This window comes from Lepidochelys olivacea, assembly GCF_965140295.1.
Source record: "Lepidochelys olivacea isolate rLepOli2 genome assembly, chromosome: 4".
NCBI classification, from domain to species: domain Eukaryota; kingdom Metazoa; phylum Chordata; order Testudines; family Cheloniidae; genus Lepidochelys; species Lepidochelys olivacea.
This window is the reverse complement of record NC_140414.1, coordinates 25,053,468-25,080,660: the sequence shown is the minus strand read 5'-3', so window position 1 is coordinate 25,080,660 and position 27,193 is coordinate 25,053,468. Positions and strand designations below refer to the sequence as shown.

The following is a 27,193-nucleotide window of genomic DNA, read 5'->3' as shown; positions in this document are numbered from 1 at the left end:
ATGATAGAGGTCTATAAAATCACAAATGGTGTGGAGAAAGTGAATAAGGAAGTGTTATTTACCCATTCACATAACACAAGAAGCAGGGGTCACCCAATGAAATTAACAGGCAGCAGGTTTAAAACAAACATAAGTAAGTAATTCTTCACACAATGCACAGTCTGTTGAACTCATTGTCAGAGACTGCTGTGAAGGCCAAAAGTATAATCAGGTTCAAAAAAGAATGAGAAGTTCATGGACGATAGGTCTATCATAGGCTATTAGTCAAGATGGTCAGGGACATAACTCCATGCTCTGGGAGTCCCTAAATCTATGACCACCAGAAGCGGGGACTGGATGACTGGGGATAGATCACTCAAAACTGTCCTGTGTCTGGGCTAGCCGTGTTTGTCTGTATCCACAAAAACAACAAGGAGTCCAGTGGCACCTTAAAGACTAACAGATTTATTTGGGCATAAGCTTTCATGGGTAAAAAAACACTTCTTCAGATGCCAAAACTGTCCTGTTATGTTCATTCTCTCTAAAGCATCTGCCTGGGAAGACAGGATACTGGGCTAGATAGACCATTGGTCTGACTCAGTAAGGCTGTTCTTATATAGTTAGGGTTAGATCAGCAGTTTGCCATCTAGCCCATAGCAATGGGCAGCTTGTTCATTTTCTTTGGAGCAGCTTGGGAGGGAGATTTTAATTTGGGGTCCCTTGCTACTCTAGAAAGATAGTGAACTGCATACACTTCTCCTGACAAGCTGGCATAACCATATTGCCTTGATGCACTATGGGTGTGTGCTTTCCTTGTGCCCAGGAAGCGGCAGTGAGGTGCATCATTGCACAAAGGTAAGGGCACATTATGTCCCCTTTACTCCATTGCATCAGTGAGCAGCATGGGCCACAATCTGGTCCTTAGTGACTACCCATTCCCCTATTAATCATTCAGGGCCAGATGCTACAAGCCATGCTCAAACTGAGTAGTAATTATTTGCAACTGATCTACCTGGCCAGCAATGAATGCGTTTTGGAATCTGGACTTCATATAGTGGAGTTCCTAGAAAAAACAGAAATTAAAGTAGATGCAGATTTAGCCACTCTCTGCTCAAATTACATAGAGAGGGTAGCGATGGCCAAATCTCAAAATGTTTGGAGGGCACCACTGGGATGAGTCCCAAAAGGTTAAATGATGATGATGACAACATCTCGTACTTTCACGGCAACTTTCATGCGAGTTTTTGAAAACACTCCACAAACAACTACTCCTCACTGCATCACTGTGTAGTAAGGAAGTACTATCATCTCAATTTACAGATAGGGAAACTAAAGCACCAATAAGTTAAGTGGTTTACTCAGAGACAGAAGAAATCTGTGGTGTAGCTGGGAAAAGCAGCACATCGCCTGGACTCCTAGAGCTGTGCTTCAGTTCCAAAACCTGTCCCCCCAGCCCTACCCTAAATAAGCCTCTTGGATATAAAAATTAGGACAGGGAGTCTCTCTGAATTTTGAAAGCAGTTTTTCAGACTAAATTTACTTTGGCTATGTTCATGCCCCTCCGGTGTTCACTTTTCATGAATATTCTATTGTGAATGAATTTCCTGGCAGCAATGTTCACAGGAACACAGCTGTAAATATATGACAATATTAGTGGAAATCAAATTTTGAAGTTGTAAACACAAGTATTTACCGAAAAATATTTGCAGTAATTATTCATCTAAGAAGTCTGAATATTGCATGAAGCTGAGATAATTCCTGTTTGCTTGTGCACCGTTTGCAAACAGAGAAAGAGGCAACATTTATTGCAAATATGATTTACTACAAATTATTCAGCCAGCTTTACCTAATAGATACCTTCAGGCATGGGCTTTTGTTCAATATGAAATTAAACTGACCACATTCCTGGTGTTTGAAATGCAACATAATCTGAATGCCATCAACATTTAAAATTACCTCATAAAACAAGAATACTGGAAAGTTAAACTGACTGTAATGAACAGAATATTTAACTGCCAACTGCTTTTTCCACGCTTAGGAAGCCAGTTCACAATGAATTGCATGAGGAATGAGCTGAATGACTACTGACTGCCCTTCTAAGACAACAAGCTTTATTAATATCCCCAACCCATGCCAGCTCAACAGCTAGTCTGTCAAGACCAGCTGCTGGCCCGTGAGATGGAGACAGAAGCTCCAGAATTCTTCCTTCTCCTGAAGCTCACTCACTGACTATGAGGAATATGTGCTGAAGAAGAGGAAGGCAGGGCTGGGAGATGAGACGAAAAAGAAGGGTATTCTTTAATAGACTCCATGCTGGGATTGCCTTGAACGAAAATGCTGTGAGGATGAACAACAAAACTTCAACACCACAAAAGCAGTTTCTATTGGTGTTTGGTTACAATATAAATGTAGTTGCTTTTCTAATCCATTTGCTACAATACACAAAACAACAGGAACCAGATGAATCTGGAGAATGCCAATCGGATAGTAAGATGTCACTTCAAAAGTCTATAGAGTTTAATACAATTTTTCTTACCCCACTGTTCCCCTAAGTAGACTATTCTTATGGTGAAAGACATCAAATGGCACCGTTACACATTGTTTTACAGATATTTTTTTCTTAGTGTGCAGACATTATCTGAAAAAATGCTGCATTTTTGTTAAATTTTGTGATGGTGTTTCTTTTTGGAGCAGCTGTGGCAAGCAGCAAGGGAGTTTGCTCTCTGCCTTAAATTCCCTAACTAGAGTCCATTCTTGGGGCAGAGTTGCTCTCTAAGAACTAGGCACTGGTGTTTTGGCTGAGATTCCTGAAAGAGGGAACTGCCTGCATGCTGTTTGACCACCTCTGATCAAAGGCCAGCATATACAGAGTAAATAAAACAAATTACACTAAGAAAACACCATCTCTGCCTCACTCTTCCAGTGGGAAACCAATGTAGAAGACCCTGAAATTTGCTACTCTCTGGCAAAGGAACCTATCTTGTAACATTTCTTAGACAGAGGTTAATTGTGAAAGAAATAACTTCCTACATCTGTTCCAGCCAAGAATATTCTTGTTGTTCAAAGTATGATGTAGAAATGGATGAAATGGTCCCAACAGTCCCCAAAGATCTACCCACTATACCCTAGTAATTTTTGTGAATGACTGACAGACAGGACCATTGGATTCTACCTTTGGATCTACTATTAACTTGCTATGGGGCAATTCTCACCCTTTCTCGCTCCTCAAGTGTGACAGGTCCGCAATGTAGTTGAAACAGTGATACAGGGGCTGCCCCAGTGGAAAGCTTATGTTCACACTTGCTGTGCATCAAAGAGCTCTTCTTCTCAATGCTTCTTGCCCCTTAATGCACATTATGATTCAAGGGGACACATCTGGTAGATATAGATCATCTGATCCCCTCCATCCATGCTCCTCCACTCCCCCAGCCCAGTGCAACTAGCAGAGCTAAAGTGGCACAATTTCCTCTCTGGTTCAAGCTGTGCACCGGAAAGAGGACTTGGTCCTATGTAACCATTGTTAAGTAATTTCAACTGTATGCTTCAGTTTACCATATATAAAATAGAAACAATACTTACCGAGCTGACCAGGCAGTTTGGTGCCTCTTTAATTAACGTTTTTAAACTTCTCAAAGGTGCTCAGGAGATTCCTCAAAAGATGCTTTCGAGCACTAGCTATCTAAATGCAAAGCACGTATTTCCCTATTTAATTGCTGTAGATGATGTTTATATTAACTTATATTGCTTTACTGCTCTTCCTAGTTTTCCCTTTCTCCATCAACTAATTATATTCTACAGAGTGAGCCTCCTGACACTGCAGTCTCCAAATAAATTCTAATATGATTAGGTATGTTTAGAGGAAGGAAGAAGTCTTTAATCATCTAGTGAACTGAGCACTTCTGGCATCCAGAAGATCTAGATTTCTGACTCTGCCACTGACTTACTGTGTGACCTTAGAGAAGTAATTTCATCCCTCTCTGCCTCAATTACTCCTTCAGTAAAATGGAGATAATAGTCCTGCATCCTCCTTTATCAAGTACTTCAGGAGTTATGGATTAAAAACCCCTCTGTTTAAGGGCAAACATTATTATTGAAAAAGCAGCCTCCTGGCTGGAGATGGGAAAAGTAGCAGGATTTGGGAGGAGAGGTTAATTCAAATCTACAGTGAAAATATAATGTCAATAATCAGATTCAGACTAAGTGAATTACTACATTAATCTCAATTTGACCATGCAGACCTAATTGTCACCGTGACACTGGAAGGTATTAAGTAACTCTCATGAATTGAATCACGTAAAAAAAATTTAAGAAGCTACAAACAGCTTCTCTCACTTAGTGCTCCTAATTAAATTTCAGCCTCTTTTCTAAAATCAGCCTTTGATCAGCTAAGTCAGTAGTCAAACTTTGAGGTCTATTCTTCTCTCAGTATTTATGTGCCACTCAAATTAATACTAGGCTAACCTTGGGAGACAGGAGATATAAGTTTCCATTGGCTATGTTGAATCTGAGCCCACATATTAGGATACAGACGTGTACATGCCGGTAGAAAAATTATCATGCTGAGAAAGGAAGTGTGTCAGCAGTTCAGCAACACTCATTGCGGTAGTTGTAAATTAACAGTAACACATTTACATAGGTCCAAATTCATCCCTTATGATGTTCCATTGAAGTCAGTGGGTGAATCTGAAAGGTACTATGGGATACAAAGATTTTAGTGCCTGGAGAAGATGGTGACTGGTGCCCTAAACATATCTCAAGTGACAGATAAGGATTAAGTAGAAGCCAGAATAGCTAGCACGTTTTACTGCATTGTGAGCTTGGTCTTGCTTTCTCCCCAGCTCTTCTTGCAAAGCTGTGAGACGAGTACAGAGGAGAGCAACAAAAATAATAAAAGATTTAGAAAAACTGACCTATGAGGAAAGGTTAAACAAATTGGGCATGTTTAGTCGTGAGAAAAGAAGACTAAGCGAGGACTTGATAATAGTCTTCAAATATGTTAAGGGCGACTATAAATAGCATGGTTAATGATTGTTCTCCATGTCCACTGAAGGTTGGACAAGTCGTAATGGGCTCAATTTGCAGCAAAGGAGATTTAGGTTAGATATTAGGAAAAACTTTCTAACTCTAAGGGCACTTAAGCTCAGGAACAGGCTTCCACGGGAGGCTGTGGAATCCCCATCATTGGAGGCTTTTAAGAACAGGATGGACAAACACCCGTCAGGGCTGGTCTAGGCTTACTTGGTCCTGCCCAGTGCAGGGCTGAGCCCCAGAACCTCTAGGCTTGGCAGTTCATAGCCCCAGCACCTCTGGGCCTGCCACATCATTTATGAAAGTAAAAAAAATTGCTTGAGCCCCATCGCCTAATTGCTTATGCCCTGACACCTCTTTCATTACAAATTAAGCATTGATCCTGCCTCAGCGCAGGGGGCCGGACTTGATGCATGGGTGGCCGGTGACCCCGCTGCTGGGGAAGGCTAGCTCCCGGTCCCTCCCCTTGTGCCTGAGGCCACTCCCTCCCCTGCAGGAGCCCAGAACACCCCCACCCCAGCCCAGCACGGGCAGCGCCCCCGGCCCTGGTGTGCCGGGCAGCACGGCCACAGTGCCCCCAGCCCCAGAGCGCTGGGCAGTGTGCTCTGAGCACCGGGCAGGCAGCACGGCCCCAGCCCCAACCACCCCAAGTCCCTGTGGGAGGCAGGCCAGACAGCCCTAGCCTGAGCCAGCCTGGGCCAGGGCAGAGTGCCAGGAACTGCAGGAGGGAACCTGGGGGCAGAGCGTGGGGGGAGGGGAGCCCACACCAGGCACAGCCTCCCACAGCCAACAGTACCCACTGTCCATGACTTGATTGCTTCTTTCCAGGCCTACATTTCTATGATTCTATAAACACAAAGCACAACATCAATGGAGCTGCAGAATGGATCAATTTGGGTCTAGGATTTTAAGCTAATTTGGGGGGGGGGGAGTTAACTCAGTCCTGACTCTATGAAGCCCAAGCATTGCATAATTATTGTACAAACAGAGAGTTGCAAACATGCCAATTAAATGTTTCACTTCAAAAAGGAGATGCAATTAAAACAAATAAAATTTTATCCTAGGCCAAATTGTAAATTTTGACAAAAATCTAAGTCATCACCAGAAACGTTCATCACCAGAAACCCATCATCACCAGAAACGTTCAAAAATGAAGAAGTCATTTAGGGAAAAATCCTGCTCCTCTTACATGCATGAGATTCTTGAAGTCATATCCCTCATGCAAAATTATGCCCTTACAGAATTATCAAAACTGCCAGTGTTGCCCTACTGTAGCGGGATGGACTACACAGAGCTGTAAATGAAGAGCTTTCCAGCTCTATCATGGATGACATTTACTTATTTGATATTCTACAAGCACATAATAAAGGTGAACTTTCAAGGGTACACATTTTCTGCTTTCCAGTAGTCAGGCACCCAAGTGACCCTGCATAAGAATGTTCCTTTGGGCCCGTGAAATTAATTTGCACCCTGGAATCTAAACAGGTCTGCAATTTCGAAGAACAGTAAGGTCAGTGCTCTCATCTGAGCCATGTGCTTGGAAAGTCCCTACCTCAGCAGAGTCTGGTGGCCTCAGCTTAATAATTTTTCAGGAGAATTCTCCTTATTTGTTTGAAGCCCTCTGGTTTCAGCAAAGGGCTGACTCAGCTTATAATGCAGAGTGAACTCTAGCCTTCTGTTTAAGGAATGCTAGATTATAGTAAAATGAAGCAGAGCTGTTCGGGCCCCTTTAAATTCCCAAATAGTAAACAAGGATTTAATTTAGACACACACTGATAGTTTGTGAACATACTATATAACTTGCCCTATCTACTAAACTGCAACAGTTAAGTTGCTGAATGCCATTCAAAAGGTTGATTCACATATGTAGATAAGAACGTAAGGAAACATTTAATGCTTAGCAATGTGAATTAATCTGCTGGCAAGTAAGCCTATTCAAGCACTCATTTCACCTGCCAATTACTTCTTCATTTTCTCCCTGTTTTTCCTATTTACCTCATTATAAATACCCAAATAACTTCTCATTTTGAAATAGATCACTTTCAACTTTATTCCTACTTCTCCTGTATTCATTATCAGTGGCTTTTTCTCTGAGCCCATGAGATGTGTCTCCATCTTGTCTGAACTGACCCTGACGCAGCTAGTCCTCACCCAAACCCCAGGCTCATATAGACGCTGGGTCAAATAATTCATTACATGATCCTAGTTGGTTGTGAGAGACAGCTGTGACATCAGCATGTTGCAGACATTGCAGCCTATGTCCTCTCACTAACCTCAGCTGCCTCAGAAGAACCCCAAACAAAAGGCGTGACAAAACAGATCTTTGTGGTACTGTACTACACTGCAGAGAACCTTCTCTAACTCCCCTTTAGATTATCTCAGAGAGACGACTGGAGCCACTCAAGACCGACTTCACTACCTCTGCTAGGGTCTGCAGACAAAACTTCTGTGTCCATCATATCAGGAGTGCTCACTGATCTAAAACATCACTCAATCTTCATCCAGGGACTACATTTGGAACAGTATCTTCACATAGGGACTAGCAATTATTTTTAGAATGAAAAGCTAAATACTGACAAAACCTAGAAGGCCCACAGAGACGTGCAAGAATGGTGTATGCCAGGCTGGATTAAGGCACAGGACTTTAGATCAGTGCCTATGATTCCAGCTCTGAGTAATGGGACCACATCATAAATTTACTTTCTGTTTGCTTTTAAATGAAAAAGTAAGTTTCTAGCCCTGGTGGCTGCAAAGAACAGCTTGAAACTGTGGACCAAGCAGTCTGCAGCGAGCCTGAAACAATTGCTCAGAAGAGTGAACTGCCCTTTACATCTCAATGGGGTGTTAATGCCAAGACACACTGCTCTGGGAGCCTCTTCCAAAACCATTCCAGAAGAGAATTATTTATGTTTCAGGAGGAGAAAAGTAGAGAAGGCCCAGCCCACCTCAACTTCCTGGTTTCTGTGTTGGTGACTGGGAGACCCCTCTCACGATCACCTCTGCCTCTCTGGGGAGTAAAAGGGTATTGGTTATGGTACCTCTCCCTGCCTCTCTTGATGCCACTTGGAGGGGTGAGAGAAGATGTTCCAATGCTGCTGTCCTTGCCTTTCTAGGAGATAAAGGGGTCCCCCGACACCTCCCCCCACCACAACCATACAGTGGTTTGCCAAGGGCCCCAGCATGCCCTAATCCAACCCTGAATGGACCACTGAATTGGCTCAATTGGACTCCTGTTCCTGTCAAATCTATATCCACTGTTCACAGAGAGACTGTGATTATACCCCTGCTGGGAACAGGGAAAGAAAATAGGGTATATGAACTCAGTACAACACAGGATGGGCTAATAAGCAGCACTGCCTGTAACAACAAAACTGAGCACACAACTAACCTCTCTAAAAACTGGGAGCTACATAAGTTTCTGATCTGATGCCCACTAATGAACTTTTATTGTGTGTGCTTCATGGTTTCTTACAAGACATGTATTCCCAAAAAGAATCAAAGGGGGAAAAAGGCAGACAGGACTATCAGCAGCCAACCAGATCTCCTTGAACCAATGCAAACAATAGCACTGACCTTGGAAGCAGTCAAAGCAAAGTTGCACCTTATCTAGTTCCCAGGACAGGTATCTGATTAATGAGAAGGACACTTAACATTTCAGGATAGAAATATCTTTACTACCTACAGGAATATCTTGACTGCACACTTTACTTTATAAAAGGAGGTAAATGACTCAGACTCCAGATGGGGCAATTGTTCAGTCACACTGATGTGATGCTATCATTGGCAACATGTCAGTCTCCATTCCAGTTCAATAGTCTATATAAATTATTTATTAAACGTTTTTGTTTAAAACTGGAAAATGGAACTGTCACATGTTGGACAATACTCAGGTGGGAGGCAATGGCTGAGATGACACAGCCTGAGGCTCAGAGAGGCAGGTTCTTCTTCCGTACACTTTTCATGAACCTCTAAAGTTATAGCACAATATTATACAGTGTTTATAAAGGAATGGGGATGATAGCTAGAGGTGGAAGGTGGGGAGACCCGTATTAGCAGCAGCCTAGCAATATGGAAATTTCATTACAGAAAAATTACACGCATGCAAAAATTATGAGTCAGATTGAACAGACTTTTTCCCCTTTCATCAACCCAAGTCACATATATAGGACCAGATAAGAAACGGAATAACTATGTGGTAAGACTCACTGCACATGCAACACAAGCAATATACAGTTGATTCAGTAAATGTTTCTTCAGGAGAACAAGAAAAGTCAAATCCGTTATAACTGTCTCCCTGGTAAGAGGCTAGTCTGTGGAATGAAATATACATACAAGCTAAAATGTTAGTTGGTTGTTTTTAAAGAAAGATATTCCAAATATATTGGATGCCCTTATATCTACAGGTTTCAGAGTAACAGCCGTGTTAGTCTGTATTGGCAAAAAGAAAAGGAGTACTTGTGGCACCTTAGAGACTAACCAATTTATTTGAGCATGAGCTTTCGTGAGCTACAGCTCACTTCATCGGATGCATACTCCCATGAAGTGAGCTGTAGCTCACGAAAGCTCATGCTCAAATAAATTGGTTAGTCTCTAAGGTGCCACAAGTACTCCTTTTCTTATATCTACAGTCCTATGTACACAGTGAGCCTGCTTCGGAAACCCACTTATATCATTGTAAAACAGAAGAGAACTCCAGTGAAGACAATGGAGTTACACCAGCTAACCAAGATTGTGTCTATTAAGCACAGCCAGTACTGGTGCAGTGAGAAGCCAGAATGCAATTGTCTCCAGACTCTGCTCATGGAATGCAAAGGAGAGGAAAGACTTAAGTCCCCTCTGGCTCACTTCCATCAGGGAAAACTATCATTCCAAAGCCCTGAATAAATCCATCAGGCCCCTATTTAAAAAAAGTCATCAGTCACTCAAATGTTTACTTCTTTCTCTCCCAGACTTCCTCCATCCCCATCACTAACTCCTTGGGAGAAGATGTTGGGATGACGGGGAAGGGCTGAGTATGCCTCAGCCTCAGTTTGAATTTGTTATTTAATGCTCTGATCAGGGGCCTGTGCAGAACAGTCAGGGTAGTGGACCAAATCTGAGCTTTTTAGATACAGCCAGGGAATTATTTTTGCCAGAAAGGCAAGCAACAGTTTTCTTTTCCAGCCATAGCATTGTAGGCTGTATAGCAACAATCAGGATCCATTACTTTACTACATCATCATTATGCCATTACACTGGGAAGAATATAAAACCATGTCACATTTCCATTACCCCAAATTCCTCATATCTCTGTTTTTGACTTTTAAATAAAACTATCCTTCTGAATTTAGTTACTGAGACTATACTTACATGCTGGGAGAATCTCTGATACAGAATATAGCATATCATTGAATTCATTAAGCAAAACAACAGCAAGAGAGAATCATTTCCTTAAATCATTTTGGAGTGGAAGAGGGAGAAATCCATAAATCTCACAGACAGGCTCTGGGAAGTGCTATTTGATTTGCACTTTAGCGAAAGCCAGCCTGGAAGCTATATTGCTAATATTACCAAAAATATACAACATTCAGTTAATAAACATTACACATGATAATAAATTAGTGAACCAATAGATAGTTAAACAGAAGACTTACTACAGACTTGCTGATGGCATTTTGGTTCATCTACCAACAATATGTACTCTCCTGTCCACCCAGCAGATCTCTAAGGCATATTCAATCATTTAACACAGTACTCTCCCACTGACATGAATGGAAGTTCTATGTACAAATGGAAGATCTATGCACAACACAAGTTCAGAAAGTACAGAAGAGATTTACAATATGAAATGGATATGAGACTTTTGCCCACTAATTTATGAGTACTTGACACAGTGGGTTTTTGACATTGAAAGCTTTATATTTTCAAAGATTTAAACAACCTGTTCAGTGAAACATGTTTAATCAACCAGCTCTGTAAATACTTTAGCATTTGTGATCTCTTACAAGGCTACAATTCTGCTTCCAGTTACAATACTGTAAAACTAGAAGAACTCCATGGATAATCAATGGAGTTAATCCAGATATACATAGATGTAGCTAAGCAAAATTCAGTCCAATGGAGTCATTGTAGATATGTACTGGCATAACACAAGGGCAGAATTTGACATATTGTTTTAAAGAGTTAGATGTTATTATTGTCAAGATGACAATTTAGCCACTTAATGGATCATATATCAGTATTCAGTAAAGGAACTGTTCTAAATCCTTAAATATAAAGTATTTTAAAAGCACATTCCTTACCCAGAGGAAAATTTTCCAACAGCAGAATCTCTTTTGTTTGGAGTTAAACAAAAAAATAAAATCTGCCTCTGGTTAAAAAACAGACTGAAATCCAAAGGCTTATATTCTCCTCACACTTACACTAGTGTAATTCCACTCAAATTAATGAATTAGAAAGATGCACAACTGACAAGAGAATCAGGTTCAGAGGCTCTGTATTTTGCCCCCGGCCTGCTAAATATTTGCTATTTTTAGAAGTGAAGCTTGAAGTTTTTCAGCTTTGTCATCTGCTGGGAACTTCGTTAAAGCCTCAGGATCTAGCTTCAACAGGAAGGCTGAAGCTATTGAAACAGCAATCCAGCTGGCCACTGGTTTTACACCCACTGTCTCCCCCCCGAATCAGGATGAGCAGCCAATCACGCACACAAAGAACAGAAGTGAAATGCCCGTTATCAGGAGCCTTCATAACTTCATAAAAAAGGAACAAAGCCTCAAGTATCAGCGGCACAGAGATAAGCATCTCACTTTTTCAGCATTACGAATAAATGGTAGGGATTAGATGCTATTGTTCACTGAAGGACACACCTGAGGACTGTCTGACTGCAGCCTCAGTACAGTGGCTTCGTAGGCATCTCTTTACTCTTAGCCAAACGGATTATGATCTTTACTCCCTGAAAAGAACAAACAGATCTGAATTGCTATAGGACTGAGTGCTACAGGAATTGCTATAGGACTGCAATAGAAAAAACAGGAGAGTTAGAGGTGAGAAGAGGAAGCAACCACAAACACTGTTATGTCCCAATGCTCACAAGTGAAATGTTACAGCAGCAACCTCAAGACCTGGACCAACAGGTCCAGGAAGACATGTATTTAGCTAATAATACAGCGGGGCTGGTGGGGGTTTCATGGAACTTAAGGACTGGCTGGAGACTATCACTGATAGCTCTGAAAGACCCTGCACTGAGGTAGTTGTGAGTAAGAGGAAAGTAGGGGGAAATGAGGGGAAAGGATTTTTTTTTCCAATGGGTGCTGCAGCTTTATTTAGTACATACAAGGTTCTTGGATCCAAACCCAGTTACTTCCTCATTGAGAGTGGAAGCTCCCCAGAAGACCATAGAAAAATGGTGATGTTCCATTGCACTAGGCGAGGAAGCAGAAACCCAAGGGACAACACAGGGGATGCACAGAACCTGTGCAGCACGGAGCTCCGCTCTGTGGGGCCCACTGTGCAGCAACTGCATGCCAGGTTGGGGAGTAGTAGGATGGTTAGCTGTTGCACAAAACCTCCAGCCTCTCTCCCTTTCCCCACCTCCTCCTAGGGAGGCTAAACTGACTACTTCAACCTCCAACCTAGCTCCTGCCCTGTGCAGCTGCTCAGGATGGGTGCTGGGTTAGATTTTGCCCCCTCAGCAAGTGAATGCCCTGTTTCTTTGCCATCATTCAGCATTCCATCTAGCTTCTAAAATACATTAGTTGATAATAGATGTAAGGTTATCAACTTACATGAATATCCATCAACTGTAAGAGGTACAACTTTATTATCATGCGCTGTATGGCTCCGAGTCTTGGTAGGAGGAATTTTTTCCCTCTGTAATTTAAAGCAACTTGGACCAAATTCATCCCAGATTTAACTCCACTGATTTCAACAGGCTTCCACTGAAAACGTGAATTTTAGCTCAATATCTCATCTAGGACATCGGTGTTTTACTGATTACCGTGAACAAAGAGCAGTACATGCTTCCAGAACAATCCTTCCTCTTTAGCATATCCCATGGTGTACACTGCATGAAACTGCATAGAAAACCAGGGCCTAATTCTAAAGTAACCCAGAAGTAATTCCCATGAAGTCAGTGGACTTGCACAATGGTCTTGTATCAGTAGGTCTACACTGCAATGATACTCTTGTATCAGTAGGTCTACACTGCAATTGTACATGTGATTGCTGCTCTAATCTAATGTGTATGATAGCGAGAGATAATCCATGCCTCAAAGAGTTCACAATCTGAGTAGACAACACCGACAAACGGCAGGATGGGAAACAAAGGCACAGGTAAGGGACGTGACGTGCCCAAGGTCATACAACAGGGCAGCGACAGATCTGGGAATAGTTTTTAGGTTTCCTGAATCTCAGTTCAGTGTCCTTTCTAGCAGGCCACTTTGCCTCTCCAGTGCCAATTGGAAATAATTATCTCCTTCATTACCTTGTGTTGCTGCATAGTGTTGTTATACAAAGTGGTTGCATGGCAGTGATAGGTGAAGCAAAGTGTTTTGGGATCTTTCTGGATGAAAGGGACTATGCAAGTCATTTTTCAGCAAAATAAATTGCAGTTTTTCTATTACTGCAATATTAACTTACTGTACTGAATTGGTCTCCATTTACAACTTCCAGACTAAAAATATTTAAAAAGAAGCAGTGATGGATGAATTTTGTAAGATGCATTTTAAGTATTCTTGTTTTCAGTGCAGTGTATGTAGTTAGTGTATTTATTTATTTTAAATGCTACATGTCAACATGTTGCCATCACTTCTGGTGGCTTTTTTTTCTTAAACAAAATATTTTGCCACCAGGTTTGCCGTGACATTAGCGGGGATACTGTTCCTGATGGCTTGTAGTCCATCTTTGTGTGGAATGTTGGCATAGAGGGCTTCTACATCTACAACCTATCTTGAAGGACGACCCAACACTCTCACGGATCTTGGGAGACAGGCCAGTCCTTGCTTACAGACAGCCCCCAACCTGAAGCAAATACTCACCAGCAACCACACACCACACAACAGAACCACTAACCCAGGAACCTATCCTTGCAGCAAAGCCCGTTGCCAACTGTGTCCACATATCTATTCAGGGGACACCATCATAGGGCCTAATCACATCAGCCACACTATCAGAGGCTTGTTCACCTGCACATCAACCAATGTGATATATGCCATCATGTGCCGGCAATGCCCCTCTGTCATGTACATTGGTCACACTGGACAGTCTCTATGTAAAAGAATAAATGGACACAAATCAGACTTCAAGAATTATAACATTCAAAAACCAGTCGGAGAACACTTCCATCTCTCTGGTCACTCGATTACAGACCTAAAAGTGGCAATTCTTCAACAAAAAAAACTTCAAAAACAGACTCCAACGAGAGACTGCTGAATTGGAATTAATTTGCAAACTGGATACAATTAACTTAGGCTTGAATAGAGACTGGGAGTGGATGGGTCATTACACAAAGTAAAACTATTTCCCCATGTTTATTCCCCCCACACTGTTCCTCAGACGTTCTTGTCAGCTGCTGGAAATGGCCCACCTTGATTATCACTATAAAAGGTCCCCCCCCCGACCCCGCTCTTCTGCTGGTAATAGCTCATCTTAAGTGATCACTCTCCTTACAGTGTGTATGATAACACCCATTTTTTCATGTTCTGTGTGCATATAAATCTCCCCACTGTATTTTCCACTGAATGCATCCGATGAAGTGAGCTGCAGCTCACGAAAGCTCATGCTCAAATAAATTGGTTAGTCTCTAAGGTGCCACAAGTCCTCCTTTTCTTTTTGCGGATACAGACTAACACGGCTGCTACTCTGAAACCTGTCAAAGCTATATAGCTGTGTGAACCCAAAGACAGTGGAACCCAGTGGGATGGTCTATGGTGAAAAGATTAAACCAGGTGGAAGACGACAGGAAACCACAGTAATCAGTTGTGACTTACTATGGCTCTTGCAAATAAGCTACAGTAGCATGCACAAAACCTACTATTACCAAGTTCCTCACTTGTAGAGCTCCCTATGATGTTTTCTGAGTTTTCAGCTTAGATGTGAGTTTTGGGATCTTTTGTTTGGACTCAAAAACAATGGGGTTTGTTTATTTCAACTACTGTACAAATAAAACCATTTATGAAATTCAACAGAAATCTCAGGCTTTTGTATTTTCTGGGTTAAAAAAAAAAGCTTTCAGAATGTTCCATGGTTCAGAGTTAAAAATTTATTTCCCTCTCGTCTCCTACCTGATTCTAATAAATTGAATTTTCCCTGGCGACAAACTATTATTCACTAAATTAAGATTTTCATATGAGGGGGCCAGATTCTGACCCAACACCATGTGGAGTTACTCCCGATTTACAAAGGTGAGCTATTAAAATTAACCCCTGTATAAAGTGATGTTTATATTACCAGAATTAGATCAGATCTGGATCCAAATTTCCCTGAGGTGTGGGGGTTTGCTGTGTATCCACCTTTTAGTAGATCATAAAAAAAATAAAACAAACAAACAAAAAAAAGTAGACATCCATCACTGAGTATTGAGGTTTCAGAGTAACAGCCGTGTTAGTCTGTATTCGCAAAAAGAAAAGGAGTACTTGTGGCACCTTAGAGACTAACCAATTTATTTGAGTATTGAGGGTTTGTGTCTATTTACAGCAGCAAAGCATTTAAACTTCCTTTGATTACACCAATGACTTTCCCATCAAAAAAGCTCACTATATAATCTCTCTCCCTGGAAATTTGGAACTGAGTGTTCCCAAATTCTGAACCCTCTATTCTGCTAACAATCAGTGTGTGCCCAAAAGAGGAAGTAGAGTTAGGTCTTAATTTATTAAAATCACAAGCAACTTGCAGCTTTCCCTGCCAATAAAGAAAGAACTCATTGACAGCAGAGATGCTTCACGGAACTCCTAAAGAGGTCATAAAAATAGGATATGATAAGTCTGTATTCCGTAAAGTATTCTCAGTCATGCTATGGCTGCACACTAATAAAATAACCTGGAGCTGTGATAAAGGCATGACAGTGGATCGGGCAATTTTTCATTATAAAAATTTCAAGAGACCTGTGGGACCAATTATAAGAACAGCACTACTAGCCTCAGATCTGCATGTCAATACTTGTACATATGTGTTAAAGAGGATGTGCGTCTTCGATTAATTCAGTACTCATTGGTTTAGATGCAGTTCCAGTGCATCAGTCCATATAAAGCACATGTGAAATATACTGCACAGGCACTTAAAAGTTTGGGGGTGGGGGCACAATTGTCTTTCAGGTTTTAAATTAATTAAGATACCTTTGGTGCTAATTAATGTAATCACCATATTAAATTCGGCTATATAGGATACAGTTTAAGACTCTAAATTATTCTGTCACATTTGCAAAATGCTCCCTGCTTCCCTACATATTAATGGGCCAAGTATATAATCTCTGCACAGTGATTACAGCTCTTATAAGGCCATAATAAACATGAGCATGCAGTGGTACTGTTAATGAAGACAGGCAAAATGGAATTACACACTTAATTTACTCTGAAATGTTAAAAACCAAATATATCAATATGTTCAATAAACAATGAGATGGAGTTGTTGAAATGTGGGGGGAATGGTTATGATACGTACAACCTTCCTCCTCCGAGTCACCGGGTCTGTATCCAGGCCTCGCTGGGCAGGAATGAAAAGTGTTACCATCAGATGGCTGTTCAGTGCCCCGTGTGCCAAACTATTTACTCACCGCTAAAGGGGCCAGGCCAAATTAGCATTTAGGCATGGGCAGGGCAGCCTGCAGAAGCTTCAACTACTACTACTTGTTCCACACCCTTTGTATAATTAAACAAGTGAGGTCAAGTTTCCCATGCTCTTGCTTTAGCATCTTTCACCAGGATTAAACTCTGTTAATAAAAAAAATCCAAACAGATTCATGCCTGTGACATAGTCCAGGATGTAGATCAGAACCAGCTATGGAGCAAATTGTCTCTTGCGTGCGCTCAGCCACAATGAACTGTGGACATAAATCCACTGGGATCTGGGGGAACTAGTTGTCTTCCCTTCCCCTCCAGGTCACCATGTGCCATGGTGTGGCTCTGGTTGCATTCTCTTAGCAGGAATGACTGGCAGATCTACAGGCCCTATCCCTCCACCACTCCCTCAGCAGCCTGGTGGAGGTGCTCCATTGCATGAGGGAGTTGTGGACCCCTCCCTAGGCTCCTCACACCCTATTCCCACTATGTACAGGGGAACTGTCCTAACCATATTAATTCTGCTGCAGGCATAAGTTGAGCAGGATTTGCCCCCATGGCTGTAATATGGCTCTGCGTGTGGCCTCAGTACATGACATATTTCAGTCTACTGAAGCAAAAGTCATGGAGGAAAGGAAAAGAGCATAGCATTTCCTCTGGCTTTCTTTTATATTCTTGAACAGAAATCATCTTCAACCATCCAGTTTTGGCATTTGCAGTCTCTATCGGCCACTTAACTTATAACGCATATATGTTATAGGGAGAGACAAGGGCATCCAAGATGCTGTGCTTGTACTCCATAGCACAAACGGGAGGAATTAAATTCGAGTGTGCAGCCAGAAGTGATCCTCAACCAGTGAGGCTATGATTAGAGGCCTGTTTCCAGGGAGAGTACATTATTGACATCTAAAATAGAGACAGAGTCTCTCCTTAGTGCGCTCTCCCCAGCCCATTCTGGGTAAGTCTACACGGCAATAAAGAAGACCTTCGTCTGGACTGTGTCAGCTGACTTGGACTTTTGGGGCTCGGGCTGCGGAACTATAAAATTGAGTGTAGACATTCAGGCTTTGTCTGGAGCACAGGCTCTGGGAGCTCCTTGAGAAAGGAGGGCCCCAGATCCTGGGCTCCAGCCTGAGCCCCCAAACCCGAATGTCTACACTGCAGATGTACAGCCCCGCAGCCCGACCCCCATTAGCCCAAGTCAGCTGATATGGGCCTGCCATAGGCTTTTTATGCAGTGTAGATATACCTCTGAAGCATTCTGCCTGCCACAGAACTATACCATCTGAATACCCCCAGCAACTGCCACGGGTGTCTTGCTGCACCTCTGCTCCCACACCTCTTCCAGCAGTCGTGCTCTGGATCTAAAAGCCACAACAGGGCCCCAGACATTAAACTGTAGTACTCCAAACAAATCTAACCTTACAACACAAGCCAGGAAAAAAACCCAAATACATTCTAAAAATTAAAAAGGAAAGTGGTTGGGGTTATTTTTACGGCTGTTGATTAATCGCAGTTAAGTCACGCAATTAACTCAAAAAATTAATTGCGATTAAACAAATTAATCACGATTCATTGCAGTTTTCATTGCACTGTTAAACAACAGAATACCAACTGAAATTTATTAAATATTTTGGATGTTTTCCTACATTTTCATGTATATTTTGTGTTGTAATTGAAACCAAAGTGTATATTATTTTTATTATAAATACTTGCATTGTAAAAATGATAAACAAAAGAAATAATATTTTTCAGTTCACCTCATAAGTACTGTAGTGCCATCTATTTGTCGTCAAAGTGCAATTTACAAATATAGATTATTTTTTGTTACATAACTGCACTCAAAAAGAAAACAATGTAAAACTTTAGAGCACATAAGTCCACTCAGTCCTACTTTTTGTTCAGCCAATCGCTAAGACAAACAAGTTTGTTTACATTTATAGGAGATAATGCTGCCTTCTTCTTATTTACAATGTCACCAGAAAGTGAAAACAGGTATTTGCATAGCACTTTTGTAGGTATTTATGTATCAGATGTGCTAAACATTCGTATGCCCCTTCATGCTTTGGCCACCATTCCAGAGTACATGCTTCCATGCTGATGACGATCATTAAAAAATAGTATGCGTTAATTAAATTTGTGACTGAACTCTTCGTGGGAGAACTGTATGTCCTCTGCTCTATTTTACCCGCATTCTGCCATATATTTCATGTCATAGCAGTCTCAGATGATGACCCAGCACATGTTGTTCATTTTAAGAATAGTTTCACTGCAGATTTGACAAAATGCAAAGAAGGTACCAACGTGAGATTTCTAAAGACAGCTATAGGACTTGACTCAAGGTTTAAGAATCTGAAGTGCCTCCCAAAATCTGAGAGGGACGAGGTGTGGAGCATGCTTTTCAGAAGTCTTAAAAGAGCAACACTCCAATTCGGAAACTACAGAACCCAAACCACCAAAAAAGAAAATCAACCTTCTGCTGGTGGCATCTGACTCAGATAATGAAAATGACCATGTGTCAGTCTGCACTGCTTTGGATTGTTATCGAGCAGAACCCGTCATTAGCATGGACACATGTCCCCTGGAATGGTGGTTGAAGCATGAAGGGACATATGAATCTTTAGCACATCTGGCACGTGAATATCTTGTGACGCCGGCTACAACAGTGCCATGAGAATGCCCATTCTCACTTTCAGGTGACAGTGTAAACCGGAAGCGGGCAGCATTATCTCCTTCAAATGTAAACAAACTTGTTTGGCTGAATAAGAAGTTGGACTGAGTGGACTTGCAGGATCTAAAATTTTACATTGTTTTATTTTTGAATGCAGTTTTTCTTTTACATAATTCTACATTTGTAAATTCAACTTTCAAGATAAAGAGATTGCACTACACTACTTGTATTAGGTGAACTGAAAAAATACAATTTCTTTCTTCCTTTTTTACAGTGCAAATAGTTGTAATCAAAAATAAATATAAAGTGAGCACTGTACACTTTGTATTGTGTGTACTTTTTTTTTTTTTTTGGAAAAAATTATTGTGCAAGACTCCTTCCAAGTAAAATTCAAACTCATTTTCTTATTGGTTAAACTGTCACCATAGAGCTGGGAGATTATCTATCCTTCTGACCCTCCAGCTGAGCTGTTGGCTTTCTGGTGGCTATTCACGCTGTCCAGCATTGAGGGTCACAAACAAAAGATACAGAAGTTAGAAATCTTTGAGTCTTAACAATGTTAGTTACAGATTATTTTCATCTCTTTTATGGATTCTATTCAAATCTATCGAACACCTGAAACAAACCAACAAGCAAAAATACAACCATACTGGCTAAGATGAAAATATATTTTTTGAGCAGAGAGAAGAGTTATAAGCATTTGAAAAACTCCTTTGCTATCCCTCTCCTTTAATCATTTAAACTTCCCATTGCAAATACACTCAGGGTGTATGTTAAAATTAGCCTGCTTCAATTTACAGAACTTTAGCTTTGAGTAGTCATAAGAAAAGAGAAGTTAAAATAATTATTCAAGCAAATAATGGTTTAGCATCTTCCATGTTAACATGGCAAAGTCAATGACAATTTTACCTTCAGTATTCTCTAGCAGGAACTTAAACTTTTCACAGCTTGACATTTCCAGATAAAATTCTCCTGGTTTGTGTGCGTGTTTTCATAGGGATGCAGAGAAAATGCGCCACAGACCTCTCTACTGGCTTCCTTCAAGATCAACTCTGGTTTTGTCAGTGTAAGAAGAGAGACCAGTGACCGTACATAATAGCTCCTAAACTCCCCCTTAGCAATGTTTGCATGGCTAGACTTGACAGAAACTGATTGCAGGATAAAAATCACACCCACTAGTCCCCTAATAACAAAAGGCTCAACAATGAGGAGACTAAAATGCTTTAAAGGCAGACTTTGAAGTGCTTTCCTATATTTCACTGTCATTGTGTGTTTAAAGGCCAGAGCAGACAACACCTTTTTTCCCATAGCTTTTCAGGCCACTTCTGTCTCTTATAATGACCTAGTTGCACTGTTGAAACTTTTCAAAGTAATTCCAAGGAGCTATGGTTAAAATGTATATACATATAAAATACCTACACTTACTAAAAAGCTCTCCAAGTCTGCAATCTTAATAATCTATAGTGTTATTTGTAACACAGATAGACAGGCTTGTTTACAGACAGGCTTGATTTTTAAACAGATAGTTATTCATGTTTGCAATCAGCTTTGAGATCCTTGGCTGAAAGTTGTTGGCCTTTGGAAACCCCAAAAACCCCCAATTCTAGCTACCCTAATTGTGCAGTGTATGGAGACCACTTGTTCTGATTTTTTTAAAATGTTCTTAGCTTTGTGTGAATTAATATCTAATTCTTGTCTGAATTGGTTATTAAAGCACAGAGCTGCCATGGCAATAAGTTCCACAGAAATTAAATAAGCAACTACATATACATATTACTGCTAGAGAAACACACTTTTATATACAGCACAATTTAATACCATCTCACCAAAATGCTCAACATGTCTGTCTTCCTAATGAAATAATACGGCCAAGAACTTTATACTGTACACTTAAGAGGCACAGGCACTTGTGAGGGGTGAACCTCAAAAGGTTTACAAGTTTAGTTGAGTCCCATGAAATGGAAGTACTTTGGGAAGGAAGATAAAGCTCTTACACTTAAATATATACCATGTTTCACCATGAAAGACATCAACATTCTTTTTCAAACGCTGGAATATGATTAGACCAATAAATAAGAATAATTTCCATAACACCGAAGTGCGACCAATGTCTGGAGTGAAATGCAGTTGCTAAGTGACAGTGTGCAGCTACACCACAAAGCAATTTAGGTTAAGAACAGTATCATGTCTCCTTGAAGCTAGAAAGGCAATTTAGATAGGCTCAATGTAGCTACCAAAAGTGGGATTTGGCCAGAAAGCCAGTGTTAGCACCCTTACTTTTTCATCTCTCCACAAAGACAGCACTTCTAATGTTACAGTGCTTTCTAACACTGTAGGAATGATACTGGATCACAAACAGCAGAGAAAGTAGAGTGCTGTCTGTGGAGTCAGAAACATGCTGGATTTTCCTGAGCAATATCCCTTCCAAGTAATGACCACAGAAATGGGTTAAACATTCAAGGTTGTCTAACACTGGGATGACAAGAGGAGAAACCCATTCTTAGCATTCACCAAGGGGCATTAATATGTACCACCATCATCGTTATTCTTATGGACGTGAGGCATGCAGAAGTGCTGGACCATTATCTAATTCAGAGACAACTCCCTTGGGAAATACTGTCTATTCAAATTGCTGACCATCACCAACACATTTTAATAACAGACTGGAAAGCAGCCTCTTCTATTCATTTTTTTGTTCTTGCTGTTGGGGAGAGGGTGACTCAGACAAAGGCAGCACGGTACCACGCTGGCACATCTGCAGCAACTTGGACCACAAAGCATCAAGTGAGATGAAATCACAAAGCCAGAAACATGGTAACCATCCAAGTGGAGCTTTTTCATTAGAGATGGCCCTGAACCAAAACCCTGTATCTGACCTCCCACTACCCCCCTTTCCGGAAATTCAGTAGGATTTGGATCTGAATCAGTATTTTGCTGTTTGAGCCAATACGGTATTTATTAACCTCCATATGCATAATACTTTGAGTTATAACAATCTCATCTTCTATGTGTCAGTTACATTTTAGCTTTTAACTCTCAGGGTAACAACAACTCTCAATAAGCTTGGCTCACAAGCCGGCTTTTACAAAAGCCATGTGTTGGGCTCCCTTTCACAGGAGACCAATATAACTGTAGAAGGATGATAAACACGTTATGAAAAGGTAGGGTCTCTCACTCTTGCCAGTTGCTAATGGCTCCAGACAAAACCAGAAAAAAGGATCAGCATGATGTATCATTCTAGCTGCCCCACCTTTCCTCCAGTCATACACCCTATACTAGCAGCAGATGGGGGAGACACAGAAACAACTATACCATTTCTGCATCACCGAAAAACCCCAGCCCTCTTGCACTAGGGTGATACTGTAGGAACACAGGATAGTGGGCGAGATGGACCACTGGTCTGACCCAGTATGGGCACTTATATTTATGATCTGCTCACAGCTGGCTACACCAACTCTGTGGCCTCAATACACCTGAGAATTTGGCCCAATATTTCACTGTTAATCTTTTGCATAACAGTAAACATCTAAAATAACAACAACAATGCCCTGTTGTTCTTGAAAATCACCTTGATTTTCATCAAAGCATATTACCTGTTGCTTCATTCTGACACAAACAGATTCAAGAAACAACCCCCCAAAACAGGACAGTGATTACATTTAGCAAAGTGCACACTTATTTTTTTTCTCCAGCCTGGTGTCATAGAATCATAGAATCATAGAATATCAGGGTTGGAAGGGACCCCAGAAGGTCATCTAGTCCAACCCCCTGCTCAAAGCAGGACCAATTCCCAGTTAAATCATCCCAGCCAGGGCTTTGTCAAGCCTGACCTTAAAAACCTCTAAGGAAGGAGATTCTACCACCTCCCTAGGTAACGCATTCCAGTGTTTCACCACCCTCTTAGTGAAAAAGTTTTTCCTAATATCCAATCTAAACCTCCCCCACTGCAACTTGAGACCATTACTCCTCGTTCTGTCATCTGCTACAATTGAGAACAGTCTAGAGCCATCCTCTTTGGAACCCCCTTTCAGGTAGTTGAAAGCAGCTATCAAATCCCCCCTCATTCTTCTCTTCTGCAGGCTAAACAATCCCAGCTCCCTCAGCCTCTCCTCATAACTCATGTGTTCCAGTCCCCTAATCATTTTTGTTGCCCTTCGCTGGACTCTCTCCAATTTATCCACATCCTTCTTGAAGTGTGGGGCCCAAAACTGGACACAGTACTCCAGATGAGGCCTCACCAATGTCGAATAGAGGGGAACGATCACGTCCCTCGATCTGCTCGCTATGCCCCTACTTATACATCCCAAAATGCCATAGGCCTTCTTGGCAACAAGGGCACACTGCTGACTCATATCCAGCTTCTCGTCCACTGTCACCCCTAGGTCCTTTTCCGCAGAACTGCTGCCTAGCCATTCGGTCCCTAGTCTGTAGCTGTGCATTGGGTTCTTTCGTCCTAAGGGCAGGACCCTGCACTTATCCTTATTGAACCTCATCAGATTTCTTTTGGCCCAATCCTCCAATTTGTCTAGGTCCTTCTGTGTCCTATCCCTCCCCTCCAGCATATCTACCACTCCTCCCAGTTTAGTATCATCCGCGAATTTGCTGAGAGTGCAATCCACACCATCCTCCAGATCATTTATGAAGATATTGAACAAAACCGGTCCCAGGACCGACCCTTGGGGCACTCCACTTGATACCGGCTGCCAACTAGATATGGAGCCATTGATCACTACCCGTTGAGCCCGACAATCTAGCCAGCTTTCTACCCACCTTGTAGTGCATTCATCCAGCCCATACTTCCTTAACTTGCTGACAAGAATACTGTGGGAGACCGTGTCAAAAGCTTTGCTAAAGTCAAGAAACAATACATCCACTGCTTTCCCTTCATCCACAGAACCAGTAATCTCATCATAAAAGGCGATTAGATTAGTCAGGCATGACCTTCCCTTGGTGAATCCATGCTGGCTGTTCCTGATCACTTTCCTCTCATGCAAGTGCTTCAGGATTGATTCTTTGAGGACCTGCTCCATGATTTTTCCAGGGACTGAAGTGAGGCTGACTGGCCTGTAGTTCCCAGGATCCTCCTTCTTCCCTTTTTTAAAGATTGGCACTACATTAGCCTTTTTCCAGTCATCCGGGACTTCCCCGGTTCGCCACGAGTTTTCAAAGATAATGGTCAATGGCTCTGCAATCACAGCCGCCAATTCCTTCAGCACTCTTGGATGCAACTCGTCCGGCCCCATGGACTTGTGCACGTCCAGCTTTTCTAAATAGCTTTTCTAAATGTCAACCTGTCATCCTGGGTTTTGTGAGGAAGGAAATTACTCATAAGGCAGAAGACTACTATGCTTGTGCTTTCTCAAACTCCAGTATCAGCCAGCCAGCAAAAAAGTAACAGACTCATGACATTAGGCTGAAAGAAAAAGGTGGAAAGAAAAATACTGCGTACCACAAAGATCTCTGCCTACAAAAACTGCCACACACTGCCTACAAAAACTCTATCACGGGAATGGATTTGAAAGTACGCATACTCCTGTCTACCAGTATCTACGTCTCTCTCTGTCACACACACAACTACATAGCCGGCAAAGTGAGGTAGGAATGGATGAAATGATTTTATAGACAGGAACATGAACAGCTGTTAGATTCAACAGCTCTAGGAACAATCTACTTTATGACTTATGAATTTCAATACTGCTAAAGGTTTGCTTCAAACTAACTAAAACATGAAATTTACATTAAAGATAAACCTGTCATTCTCACCCACCTCAACTAAAGTATCTAGAATAGTGCAAAATTCTTCCCCTTGGATGTGCATTGGACACATATCAGAAAAGAATTTGATCTTCATTCACTTACCATCTGGCATACATCGAACAATGTCTCTTCTTGCTTTGATTTAAAAATATCTAATTTCATCTAATTCCTAGCCCTGGGAAACATGCTGATGCAACCATTTAAAACACTGTATACAGTACCAGCAGTCACAACAATCCACCATAGATTATGGCAGCATTTTTAGCAACATTATATTCCACCTTTCTCTTTTACAATATTTAAGACTGTAATCTTACAAAATTCAGTTTTAGGCCTAGTCTACACTAGAATATTAGGTCTGTTGAACTACATCAGTCAGGGATGTGAAAAATCACACCCCTGAGTGGCATAGTTAAACTGACATAAGTTCCAATGTAGACAGCACTAGGTCTACAGAAGAATTCTTCCTTTGACTTGCCTACCATCTCTCAAAGAGGTGGGTTACCTGTCCCAGTGGGAGAATCCGTCCCATCTGAGTAGGTAGTGTTTATACTGAAGTTGTACAGCGGCGCAGATGTGCTGCTGTAGAGTTTTAAGCATAGCATAGTTGTACAACATTTTTCCATTTTACACTTTCTCATATTCCATTCTTTCACCTTAAAATATTTCTCCAAAGTTCTTCATAGAGGAGCTAAGTTTTACCCCCCTTAAAACAGAGTTTCACAATATGAGACTTTTTCATAAACCTCTCTCGAAGGAAAAAAAAGAAGGGATTTTAAAATTATTGAGAGGGTGAATAGTAACAACAGTCTAGTCAGAATTGTATCTGATAATTCCTGTCTTTATTTCAACATAAAGTCAGACCACATAATACACTTATCCCACTTTGGGCACATTAAGCAATGTCAGTCAATATTAATTAAACACTCAGAAATACTATCATGACCACCAGACTGCTCTCAGATCCTTTAAAACAAAGAGTTCATTTTGTTACTCCAGGTTTCCAAAAATAACCCCTTGCCTTGGGAAAATTTAGAAAGTCAAGTGAAAAGTGGAGAGGGTCTCAAAGAACCTTATTTAAATGTAATTCCTATTTTTAAAAAACCAGCCATTTTTATTTGCACAAAAACAAGCAGAGATGCAGCCCTGGGGCAAACACATACACAACCATCTCCTAATTGACAGGGAAGTAGTAATGGAAAGTTTTCACTGGTTAGTAGATTTCACTTTGTGGAATTTACTTTTGCAAAAGGTTAATCCCTTAAGTGTTCAGGGGAGGCAGACATCAAGCTCTGGTACATGTTGCAGCATACAATTCAGAGCTTTTATAGCTAAGTGTGGAAAGGTGATCAGGTTGTCCATCAGGTTAGCATTTCTGCTGGAAAACCCAAATGAACAACAACTAGTGTGTGAGATCCTCCCTTCAGAATCCAGGGGAGTGGAATAAAAGACCTTGATGTTAGAGAAAACCCAGTAAAAGACCATCTACCTTTATACAAGAAGTTCTTAAATGTTTCCATATTGTGATTCCATGTTACAGAACAAACATTTTTTTTGGCAATGTCTTCACTTCCAACTAGCCATTAAGAAAAGTAAGTTGTGAACACATGCTTTATGCAATATAGGTAGGGTGCTCTGGTTAGATGAAGGGGGAAAACACAGTTTGAGACTGGTGTTATACTAATTCAGGAGTAGCAGTGGTGGGTTCACTGCCATATGCTCAGTCTCAGAGCCGTTAATAAGGTATTTTTGAACCATTCCGTTAGCTAAGGTTGGAATTGTGAAAAAAAACACCTCAGTGCTAGCAAAACCAGCAAGCAGAAAAGGACAATCACTTTACAAAATATTATGCAAAAATGAAGGTGATTTTAAGCATGAAGTTGAGACCAGCCCTGACATCAAGAAATGTATCTAGCTGAATTCGACCCTGTGAGCATACAAGATAGCATGTGTCCAGGATGATACCTTTCAAAGAGATTAGTTTAGATTGAAGCCCCTGATCTGGATA

General features: G+C 41.2%; 1 protein-coding gene across 9 annotated transcripts in view; it reads right to left on the bottom strand.

Annotated features, from left to right (window-relative positions):
- Positions 1-27,193, bottom strand: part of ARHGAP24 (Rho GTPase activating protein 24) — a 352,414-nt gene that overhangs the window by 74,088 nt on the left and 251,133 nt on the right. The window contains exon 1 of one of the 9 annotated variants that reach the window (XM_084625630.1): positions 11,289-11,307. The exons of 7 other annotated variants lie outside the window; for them this stretch is intronic. The gene's annotated coding sequence lies outside the window, so the exon portion shown is untranslated. Of the gene's footprint in view, positions 1-3,558; positions 3,572-11,288; positions 11,308-27,193 lie in introns of those variants that run through there. One more of the 9 variants, XM_084625631.1, reaches the window with a different exon arrangement.